The 12,744-nt window shown below is 37.7% G+C and overlaps 1 protein-coding gene across 2 annotated transcripts in view; it reads left to right on the plus strand.

Annotated features, from left to right (window-relative positions):
• Positions 1-12,744, plus strand: part of LOC131070457 (ubiquitin-like-specific protease 1D) — a 208,061-nt gene that overhangs the window by 79,539 nt on the left and 115,778 nt on the right. The gene's annotated exons all lie outside the window — the stretch shown is intronic.

Consider the following 12,744-nt stretch of genomic DNA (forward strand, 5'->3'; position numbering starts at 1 on the left):
GATCTTTTTTTCCTTCTGCATGTTTTTTCTTAATAGATTGCTCCTGGGCTTAGGTAAACGATCATGCCCCTTCCCTGAGGCCGCTCGTGCGAAGGCGGATGGGTAGTGTGAATAATGGCAAACCCAGTTGCAAGAATGATGAGGAGCCTATCATTAATAATAGTGTGGGTTTGGATAACGAGGCTATTAATTCGTAGAAGGGCAAGCATGAAAAGCTCTCTTACAAAGCAGTGGTGTCGGAGCAATCGGCCACGGTTTTCCCTCCTAGCTTCGATGAATCATTTTGTAGGCACGAGCACATGGATACAGAGAACGGTTCGGGAGGGTCCTCAACTGATGGAGATAGACTTGGATCTAGTGATGGAAGCATGGCCGATGACCTCGGAGGGGGAGAAAATGGTAAGTCTCGTCCTCTCAGGTTGAAGAGTCTTTCCTTGTCGCCAAATGAAGATATGATAAAAGCCATTAGGTCTGAGCAGTCGCGCTTAAGAAATTTTGCAATTTTTTTTGAATGCATGGATAGAGAATCTTTGCCTTCGTGGAAATTTTTTGATGATTGGATTGCAAATGTTTGGGGCAAGAAATTAGGTATTCATGTCAATTTTTGCAGAATGATTCAGAAGGGTTTATTTGTAATTTTTTTGAAATCCCATAATATGCAAGATAGGGTCTTGAAATTTTTTTTTTGGAATGTTGGGCACTCCTTGTTTAGGGCACTTCCTTGGTCCCCTAAAGGAAATGTTGAGCAGGTTATTGCTCGCTCCTCCCCTAATTGGGTTGAAATTAAGAACCTCCAGCCTAAATTTTGGCCTTTCATTCCTCACATTCTGAAACCGTTGGGCTCAGTTATGCAAGTTGAGGAATCGAGAACCACTCTCCCTCACTTGAATGCTAGGGCCCTTGTTGCTCTTGATCCCGAGGCTGTGTTTCCCGACATTATCTCTCTTGATTTTGAAGGAGAAAGCTTTGCTTGGGAATTGTCCATGTTGGGCAATTTGGGGGCCTGTTTCTTCTGTAAAATTAATGGGCATATGAGGAAGGATTGCCCTTCTCTGAAAAACTCTCACAATGCTAATTTTAACATTGCTGCTAAAGGCAACTTGAGAAGTGATATTAGTAAAATGCAAAATTCTGTTATTATAACTAAATAAGGCAATACTTTTCCAGTGGATATCCCATCTGACAATGGCATTGAGAAGGTCAATTGTCGCCTTGATTGCTCGACTGATGATAGTAATGGCAATAAACTTGTTAGTCTCTCCAATCCTCTGTTTGAGGATGAGTATGAGGTTGTCCAAGCCTCTGTCATGAATGATCCCTCCAACATCCTTGTGGGTGTCACCTAGTACAGGCTAATCTTCTTAATTGTGATCAAGTGAAGGTTACTAATCCCTCCCCTCACCCCAAACTGAATGCTCAATAGCTTGCCCTTGCAAGTATTAAGGAGAAAGCTGGTCTTATAAGGAATGCCTTCCAAGTCCCATCTGAGTTGAAGATGAGTAACTCCTTACTTGGTATCATGAACGCCATGGCGGATGTATCTTTTGATAAACAGATTGTGCCCTTTGGTGCTGATGGTATGGCTATTAGTAATGCTGAGTAGTTTATAGAGGTGGTTAGTAAAAAGGTTAGAAAGAAAAGGAAAACATCTGATGGACAATCTCTCTCTAATGAAAATAGTAAAAAAGGCAATGAGGTGCCAGAGTGCTTTAATAGGTCGTACAAAAATAAAAAACCCTCCACCAAATAATTTTATGATGATGCACATACATAGCTGGAATGTTAGGGGTTTGGAGACGTCTGATATAAAATGTGGTTAGGAAATGATGTAATAGTATCAAGGAAAAAGACATTATTTGCCTCCAAGAAATCAAAGTGGTAGGATTCCATGCTTATACTATGTTGAAATTCTTGTGGGCTCAGGCCATAGGGTTCCACTCCAATCATGATAGGGGTAAAGGTGGTACTGCCATTTTGGTTGGTCCTACGTGGACAGATAAAATCATTGCTAATGGTGTCTCCCCCTGCCAAAGGGCTCTATGGGTCACTTTTAAAGAGAAAGACTTTGTTTTTGGTATTTGCAATATTTATGCTACTAATGATTATAGAGATAGAGCCAGTTTTTGGGATTGGTTGACAAGCGGTCTCTTGAATGCCCATTGGAATTTTGTGGGTGATTTTAACATGATAGAACAAGGTGAGGACAAAAGTGGTGGCAATAAGCATTGTTGGAAGGGTAATGAACACTTCTTCTGGGCTAAGCTGAAGAGGAGATTTAATCTAGTAGATTCCCTGGAGAAGAAAAAGGGCTCCTTTTCTGGTATTTGGTTCACATAGTGCAATAATCAAAGTGGTAAGCAGAGAATGTACTGTAGATTGGATAGATGCTATGCAGATGCTTCACTTTTATCTTTCCCCTCTCAGGGGGGGCAGGCCCCTATTTGTGTTTCTCCTGCTAGTATCTCAAATCATTCTCCTATCTCTATCATTGTTAACCTGGACCTTGATCCCTCCTCTGTGATCCGGCCTAAAAGGGAGAATGGTTTCAAACTTAATGTCTCCTTGCTTAATGATGAGGACACTGGTGGGCTATTAAGATGGTCTCCCAATTGACCAAGTTGTGTATTCTTGACCTCAGACCTAGGGAACAATGGGAGGCTCTTACTGTTACTTGGAGGAAAATGTTTCAGATCATTGGTAATAAATATGCTATGGACAGGTCTAGAGAGGAATCTTTTCTTCAGATTAGGCTCAATGAGATTGAGAAGGAACTTCAGAGTAAGGGGAATGACCTGACCCTAGAGGGAGAATTATCTTCGGTCAAAAATCTCCTTAGGAAATTGCAACACTTCAAGATCCAAGGGCAGAAGGTTAGAGCTAAAATGAACTGGATTAAAGGTGGTGACAAGGGGACCATCTACTTCTTCAATCTTATTAGAGCCAAGAATAGAAGGGAACTTATTGAAGACATTCAAGTCAACAATTCTATCACCAATGATTCGGTGTCCATTAAGGAGGCTTTCTTCAGTTTTTACAGTGGCCTCTTTTCTTCTGAACATGGTGATATGAATCAGGAGGCCCTTGAGAAATGCTTGTTGTTAACCCCTAAGAAAATTTCCTGTGAGGAGGCTAAGGCTCTGTGTCATAAGATCTCTCTGGAGGAGATTAAGGGTGCTATCGGTTCATTGGCTAATGGTAAGTCCCCAAGGTTAGATGGGTTACCTGCTGAATTCTATAAGAAGCACTCGGAATGGATAAGCTTGGAACTATTTGCACTGTATGAAGATGTATTTAAACAGGGATCCCTTGGAGAGAACATCAATAAAGGTGTCATCAAACTGCTACCTAAAGCTGGGGATAAGACTTTGGTTAAAAATTGGAGACCTATTGCCCTTCTGAATATCTCCTACAAAATTGTTGCAAAAGTATTAGCAAGGAGGATTGTTGGGATATTGGACAACTTCATCTCTGCCACACAGATTGGATTCATTAAAGGTAGATATATTCTGGAAAACTTGGTTACTAGTCAGGAGGCAATGCATTGGGCTAAAGCTGATAACCAGAATGTTGCAATGATTCTTTTGGACTTTGAGAAAGCATATGACATAATTGAGTGGCCCTTCATTAGAGGAATGTTGCAAGCTTTTGGTTTTCCTTCCTACTTCTGTAGATGGATTGATATTCTTTTTAAGGATTCCTCCACAGTTGTTGAGGTTAATGGTGAATTCTTTGAACCTATCCCTCTAATAAGGTCTATCAGGCAAGATTGCCCCATTGCCCCATTGCCCCGACCTTGTTTGTCATTGCTGCTGATGCTCTTTTCTACATCCTAAGGGCCTCTGAACTTGGGCCTTCTATCAGAGGACTTACTCTTCTTAATGTTGATGATCTGATCAATGCCCAATTTGCTGATGATACTGCTTTATTTTTGGCTTTGAATGAGGAAAACTTTAATAATGCTATGAATAGACTACAGTTTTTCTGTCTAGCCTCTGGAGCAAAGGTAGCTCCTCAGAAATCTATAGTGCTTGGGTGGTCTGATGTTCCTCCAAGTTGGGTCCCCTGCAAAGGTTGGTAGTGGGCTGGTCCGAATTCTATTGTAAGGTATCTTGGTATTCCCTTTGCTATTAACCCCTCTACTCAAGATATGTGGCATTGGATATACTCAAAAATTAAGAGGAAGCATTTAAAATGGCAGACTCACCTTCTCTCCTTGGCTGGAAGAGTGCAAATTGTTCAAAAGGTTCTGTCTTCTCATCATATCTATTGTGCCTCTGCATGGGTGTTTGCTAACTACCGAACCAATAAGCTTGAGAAGATCATGAGGGACTTTTTATGTTCTGATGGGATGGGTCATAATAAGAGACATTGTGTGAATTGGAATTGGTGCTGCAGACCAAGGAATATGGGTGGATTGGGTATCAAAGATATCGGGGCCCTGGCATTGCCTTAGCCTCCAAATAGATTGTCAAAGCTCTGTATGGTAATGAACCTTGGAAGGTGCTGATCATAAATAATATTGAAAGGTCGGTTATAAAAAAAGGCAAAAAGTGGAAGAATATCCCTTTATGTGATATTGTATTGGGGGATTATAACATGAAGGTGTTTGGTTTTAATGTATTTGCTTCACTATGGAAGGCATGGTCACAGGTAAGGAGGTTACTCCCTTCTAAGGATGCTATAGGCAACTCTCCTTCATATGCTGTTGTGGACAAATCTATTTGGTGGGGGGTGAGCTTAAATAACAAACCTCTTGCTCTGACTCAAAGCTGCTCTGCTAAGATCTGGAATGAAAAAGGTATTTCTCTTATTAGCAATGTACTGTTTGACAACCGACTTGGCTCTTTGACTGAGATCAACTCTAAATATGGGATTCCTCCCTCACAAAAGAAAACCTACTATCTTATTGGTAAGGCTACAGGTTGTTTCTTCCTTGGCAAGATTCTGGATACTGACTCCTTTTTGAAGCAACTAAAATGGCTGGATGGTTCTTCTTTTTTAGACATTTTTACTAAGCAGATTTACATGATGTTGAAGGATGACTACTCAATCTTCACTCGAGTTAATCAGTGTTGGGGTCTTGATTGGCCTAAGTCCAGGTGGCAATTTGTTTTTGATTTTTTTTGGCATTCCCCCATTGATCCTAAGAAATCTTGTTTTAGATGGCTTCTTCTTTTGAAAAAATTAGCTGTTGGTTCCTTTTTATCTGTTGGGGTCCTAAACTTATTAGGTGTGGTGTGCATAATGTCTAGGAGTCCTTTGAACACCTGTTTTTTGAATGTGATTTTGCCCGTGGTGTGTGGTCCATTTTCCTTGGCCCTTCTATTGTCTGGAACCATCGACTTGGCCCTTCCTGCAGTGAAATCCTTGCTGGTTTTGTAGAATCTTTTGACCTTAGGATGAACCGGTTCTGGTCTGTCTTTTCTTGTGAACTCCTATGGTTTATTTGAAAAGAAAGAAATGGAGAGGTTTTTCAAAACAAGAGGAGGAGGCTTACTGGGTTTAATAGGAAACTCACACATTTTTACATTATGTCTTAGGTTTTTGCTGTCTCGGAGATTTCTAAAGACAGGTTCATGATTTTGGTCTGGGAAGGCGCTCTTCAGATTTGCAAGGAAGATATTTAGTCTGTTCAATACTTCAAGAAACATATGGATATGCTACATTCGAAGGAGATTGAAGCATTGGCACAGTATATGTAGAGACTCAAGATTGCCGATCTAGATGAGCCTTCTCCTAGGACTGGGGAGAAAGTTTTAGGAGCTTAGTGAATAGTGTGGTTCGTTTTTGCTATATGTATATTGACACATGAGGCAATTTTGCTGTACTAATCCTCTTATATATTGTTCACGATGTAAAACCAAGTGATCTGACACATGGCTATGACCTTTTTGATATACATGTAAAAATGATACTGTAGATAGTAGAATACATGTAAAATGTAGGACATCAGTCTGATGACATCTTCGGAATGGTTATGATGTATATGTTTTGAACTATTTTAATAGAAAAACAGTACACACAGATTGAATTTTTAAAATGATAACATTTTCTCATACAAATAACCCAAGCTGCATAATTCTTCCCAATTACATTACTTCATGTCACTACACAAAATTCCAATAAGGACAAGAGTTTTCAGTTTGGTCTGTAACAACTAAGCAATGGAGCATAATATGGAAGAACCTGGAATTTCTATGTGTCTGAGACAGTGAGCCTTTGGCTGCACCCTAGCTGGTTGTCACTGTGAACACCCTCCTTGCACCTCGTCCAGCTATCACCCAAGGGTCGTGCAATGTATTGTCTGATGGCTCCAACCTGCCCACTAGTTTCAGGCAATTACTACGCCCAAACAGCTCCTTCACACGTCTCAGTTTGCCGTGTCAATGATGTATGCCCAGTCAAAAGGTAATCGCACGACCAGCAGTAAGGAGCTTAACGCTGTGACTGGGAATTGCTACCAGCTTCAATCACTTATATTCCTCTACGTCTTCTTGCTGTGTATGAAGAGCTTAAATGTTCTGAATGTAACCGAAATGCTTTAGGCTCAAAACTCCAGCATAATCCTCCACGTGATTCTCTGCTTCATTTTCTGTGCTTGCCGTACTGTGGTATTGGCTGCAATCCAAGAATAATACTCACTCTCAGTGCTGGGAAGTACTTCTTACCAGGTAATATGGCGTTGCTATGTCCCCTTCAGATTTGTTCTGCCTGTAACAAAGCTTCAACGCTTTGAAAATGAATAATCTTCAACCTCAAACCCTGCGATTTTTTACCTTACAGCAGAACATCCACAGTTTGACCTATGAGATCATAGCTCAATACTTATTCAATGCTCAGTTTGAATTTATTCTCCAGACCTGGTCTTACATAGGCGTAGAGAATGCTGCCTTCAAGGGGAAACATCCTCAAAAGCCAAAAAGAATTTTCAGAACTCTCTTCCAGAAACACAAATCCCAAGACAACCATTTCCAAGATATCCCAAATCTTCATTAAATGCTCTATTTATGACTTCAGCTGGACACATTTCCCAAGACACTACAAATGTGGGATAAAAGAAAGATACAATAAAATATTGTTATCCCTTATGTCTCCAAAAAGAAGGGAACTTTTAATTTTTCCCATTAACTATAGTTCCAGCATTAAATAAATCACTAAAGTCAAATATTTAAATTTAACTTTAGGAACTTTTAATTTTTTGCCCAGATAATTAATGGCCCATTAAATTTGCAATCCAGGTGAAGTATAAAATGCACCAAAATATTGTCAACCAAAATTGCTTCAAAATTTACCAGTCACTAAGCCCAAATTGACTTACTATAAATAGTAAGTTTCTGGAAAACTTGTCAAATCACCTCCGATTGGCCTGCAACTGAAATTGCCTAGGCCAAATCCATCAACAATCCTTGTAAGGTCATGGTTAGCCCTCGAGACCATGGCAATACGGGCTAACGACAAATCACCTCATGTCTGCTAAAAAGGGGACATTACAGAAAACGAATGGACAAGATGGACAATGTTGTCATTATTGTTGAAAGGTTGTCATTGATAAACAAGTTTAAGAAAACAGTCTTTATTATGTTAAGTTTTAAACAGTGACCAAACAAAAGTATGGCAAAGCAAGTCATTATCATATTATTTTGAAGTCTGGACAGCGATCAGTATTGATGACAATACAAAGTCAGTGAATTGTTTGATTGAAGAGAAGGTGCAGTTAATAACAATCCTTCTGTTAGACAGAAATTCATAAGAAACTGTGATAAATATGCTACTAGTCTGATTGCTAAGACAGCGTTTTAGATAAACAGTGATAAAAAGGGCAACGATCATGAGCAAACTACAGTGATCGAATTTTGAAGAAGTAGGAAGTGATTAAGAAGATAAAGAATAACAATGGCAGCCCTTTGTTATTGAAGACAATTAAATAAAACAAAATAGCATTGAATAAGACAAGACAAAATATAATCGAATATATTTTCTGCACATAGGCAGGTTAAGGAAAAGACAAAAGCATATATGACCAAAGCTGAATAAAACAAAATAGCAAATGAGACGAAAACGTACAAGTCAGCGGTTTAGTTAAAAAGCAAACAAACATTATTAATAAAAAGTGGTGCTGTGTGACAAGCAGCGATTTACATTATAATCCATATAAGACAAAATTTATCTGTTTTGTTCAGAAAAGACAAACCTCACCTTGTCTTATTCAAAGACGAAGACAATGCAGTGATTTGTTTGTTAAAGAAAACAACAAATGGAAGGATGTGATTCCTACTAAAAAGGTGCGATCTATGCAAAGGCAAATATAATTAAAATGTTAGCAACAAACTTGATAAAGTTCGATTTTATGAGGACTTGCTTTTAGCATAACAAACATCAATTAAAAGAGATAAAGGCAGCGATTAAGTGGGAAGACATGGCTCTTCTATACCAAAGAGTACGACTCTTGGAAGATAAAGCTATAAAACCAAGATAGTTTAAAGGATGAAAATTGAGTGTTGTGTCGTCAATCAAGGATATATATACACACCAGATTTGGAGAGGGTCTTCCATAAGAGAATTATTTCAGAATTGAGGAGAAGATTGTGAAGAGTTTATGACAGACTTATGAGGAATTTGTAATCTGATTTTGCAGATTTAAAGGTGGTGTGAGTTAAAAAGTCTATCAAGCATGTGCACCAAGGACATTGACGAGAAGGGAAGATTGCTGATTTGATGAAGAAGAGGATATAGAAGATTATTCCAGATTTGTGAAGGTTTTGTATGGTTTTTGAGCAGATATATAAGACATATAGTTTTTGAGCAGATATATAAGACATATATGATGAAGAGAAAAGTTTAAAAAAGATTATTCGCAGATGCGATTAAGACAGATTTGTTAGTGAAAGACATGACCATTCAAATGGTTGTATGCTTTTGAAGAGTTGCATCCTTTCATGAAGGTATTAAGATATAAAAGAGAGTAAGATCTTAAGAAGTGTCTGTGGTGTTGAACAAAGAAGAGAGATTGAATACATACACCAAAGAGAGAATGCATTATAAAGAAGATTAATTCAGAAGTGTATATGAAGTTGATGAGCAGATTATAAGTAAGAGATTGTGATCTCTTTGTAACAGATTTGTGACCAAGTTTATAGCAGATTTAGAAGTGCTGCAAGACCAGCATTGTAGCAATTTATGAAGATTCTTATGGCAGACTTGTGATCAGTTGAGAAGGTGACTATAACAAGATTTGTGAAGAATAGGATCATCCATCATCCTTTAAAAGATGGAAATTTGAATGAGGGTTTGGTGCCTCTAACTGAATGAGGGGTTGGTGCCTCTAGTGGGTTGATACCTACGAATTTGTAAAAGAAGTTTTCTATATATAATGTAGCTATTTTACCATGGTTTTCTCTTGTAAGTATTTTCGTGTATATATCTTGTGTTCTACTTGTGTTCTACTTGTGTTACACATTAGTTAAATTTCATGCGAATGTTTATATGAAATGAATATGTTTTGGGATTAAGTAATGTGCTTTTGTAATTAAGTTGAAAAAGTAAAAGTTTGATGTTATACTGATTAACCCCTCCTGCCCCTCAGTATAACCGTGTTCTTAACAACATATTGATGGCACATCCTTGGTGTGGGTACGTTCTGCCCTCTTCCCTTCATCCTAGGATGTCTCCCATCTCAAAAATGCCACAAAACCCCTAGGGATTTGACTTTTTTTTTAGAGGGTTTCCTTGTATTAGTTCTCTTGTTATATTGTGAGTGTGTCATTATGTCATTCTAATGCATTTACGATTCTGTTAGCATTGTGTCTGTCACATAGTTTTATCAGTATTTATCTCTTAAGTTGATAGACATCTCAGATATCATATACCATACCACTAACTATTTTAAGGATCTTCTCTAAGAAACATCTAACAATCAGGAAAAGGAATGAATCCAATAAAATTCTCCTTTTTTTTGCTATATTAATTGTAGAAACAGAAAATCATGACAGAATGTGTTTGATAACCATGGATGAATTGCAAGGAATTCTTTTCTCTTTCCACAAAGATATAGCCTCTTCTTTGGATGGTTTCCTCTCAGTCCATAAAACTAAATAGACTCTATATGAAAGTTGGATCTGAAAAACAAACTAGAAATACTGAGAAGGGGGGGGTGTGTGAATCAGTATTTCAAGTATTACAAACAGATTTAGCTTAAGAAGATGATCAGAACAAACAAATACAAATATGACAGAGAGATTATCTCATGGAAAACCCTTGTGGGTAAAAACCATGGCATACAAATTATTAAAAATGGGCACCAACCCAATTACAAACAAGAGCACCAACTCAAAACACCAGAGGCCCCAACCTCTATGCCAGCACCAACTTAATAAACACAACTAACTGTTTTGAGAGCATGATTACAAAAATGTGTCCTCTGGCTTAAACAACAGTAAATGAAGATAAAATTCAAAACACTGTACACAACCCTGTCATCTGCATAAAGAATATAACATCTTCTCTATCAAGTCTATCAATCATTACCAGCCATTAAGCCAAATAAACACTGTAAATCTGCAGCATGCTCTCTGGTCTGCAAATACATACGCACCCATTGTCTCATCCTACACAGATTTTAGGATAAAAACCAACATCACTCATAAAATTCAATCTCATCACACCTCACATTTCATTCTCAAAAAAAAAAAAGCAAAACTAAATCCTCTATACCCGCATACAGACGTAACGCTTTCCAGCTACAATACATCCCATCCGCAATTTTTTTTATCAAGATGCTTCCATACAATAATAATCTCTTTCACTTTTAACAGAGTCAAGTCAAAATTAATCACTAAAAACCTTTGACAACACCTGATGGTTCCAGCTGTTGAAGACGATACACAAGGAGCCCATTCACGACAAAGAGAATAATCTTTTTTTTTACCAATTGCTCTGCCCAGATTTGCCAACAAAAGCAAAAACGTATACCACCAACAATTTCTCAGATCATCATATAGCAAGCAGCAAAAATAAAAATACTGTAACATTTCAATGATTCAATAACTCCCTTTATTGGCCTGACACACACAGAGGCAGCTCAAAAAAAACTTTTTTTTTAAACATGAATCATCTCCGGCAAAAGTCAACACTAACTCCTCAAAAGAAAAACATCCGATAATATTTCAGAATTGTTCCCATAGAACAAAAACATCCTCCGACTTCTGTATTGACACATAACTTAATTTGCCACCACCGTTCTACCATTGATTTCAATGCACAAAAGAAACCGATACGTCTATGCCCAGCATGTATTTCTAAAAGAATAATGATAAGCAAAACGCCTGAAAAAGATACGTTAAACATTCAAAGACGTCATACGCTGAACAAAAACAAAACGGCTCCAAAGCAGAACACAATTGTCAGAAACTACTGAGTCACCATCATATCCGACAAAGAGAGGAATTCTAGCCAAATGTAGGCACAGGAACAAGCACCAAATCAGACTGTTATAACACCTGAACTCAAATCGAATCCACAAAGGAAACAAATCTTCCAGCCAACACTTGAAGATGTGACAAAGACAGCTGGCTAAAACAGAAACTAAACCAACATAAACATCAATGACAAAAATGCTCTACAGGTTCAGTACAGGCCTGTAGCTGTGTGTAACATGGCGTACAAACTAGGTTGAATCTGGTATTGCCCAAAATTTATTCAGATCCTAGTTTGTACGCCATGTTACACAGAGCCTGTACTAGGGTTGTGATAAAGTTAGATCAGTACAGGCCTGTAGCTCTATGTAAGATTTTTACTAGGTTGAAGTTTGATATGTTGAAAGCTTTTGACAGGTGTGATGGGAATCTACTAAAGTCAAATTGCGGCAGCTATTGGTTTCAGCCAACCAATAATCAACTAGGTTAACAAGTTCATATCTACATAGGCATTTGTCATCTCCTTGAATGGAGATGGCAGCAAGAAGAATAACCTATCTACTCATCCAAGCTGTTTCTCTCCCACAAAAGTTTCCTATAGACATGAGAAATGGCACACTCATCCCTACTGTCAACATGAAAATGGAGCTACTGCATGGACTTCGAATCGCCTTTAATTTGAAGGAAAGCTACAAATAGCCAGTTGTATCTGACCAATAAACATCAATGTGCTCAAGGTCGTACCAATTCCTCAAAGATGCACTGTACCACTCTATTTTTGTCTATGGAAATATAATATAACTTATAGTAACTGGCAATATACTCTGACTTCTATATAATGCTTTCTAAATTAATTGTAAATTTAGAACCATAAACACCTTTAGTAATAATTCTTATTGCTCTTCTGCATTGTTAAAGAAATTTTTGTAATATTGATTTAAATATTCCTATATATGAAACATTCATCTTAAGAATTTTATCAAAAGCAATAATGAGTATATAAATAATTTGCCGAGTGCCATATTCTATTTCTTTGTGTACATAAATAAAGTGCCGAGTGCCATATTCTATTTCTTCATGTACATAAATAAAGTGCCGAGTGCTATAATCTATACTGCACTTCTTTCTATTGTGATTTCAAATAGCATGTATGGACATACTTTCTAGTGTTTATAGTTTATGCAGCTACATAGATCTTATTAATTAATTATTGGTTTTAGTTAATTGGTTCTCATATTGCCTTTGTTGTGTAACAAGTGACTTCTTGTTTAGAATTGTCATGTTTGTTGAGCATCCAAAAGACATGTTGTTAATATGCAGAGTCCTTGCAATT

The sequence above is a fragment of the Cryptomeria japonica genome, chromosome 3 (assembly GCF_030272615.1).
Source record: "Cryptomeria japonica chromosome 3, Sugi_1.0, whole genome shotgun sequence".
NCBI lineage: Eukaryota > Viridiplantae > Streptophyta > Pinopsida > Cupressales > Cupressaceae > Cryptomeria > Cryptomeria japonica.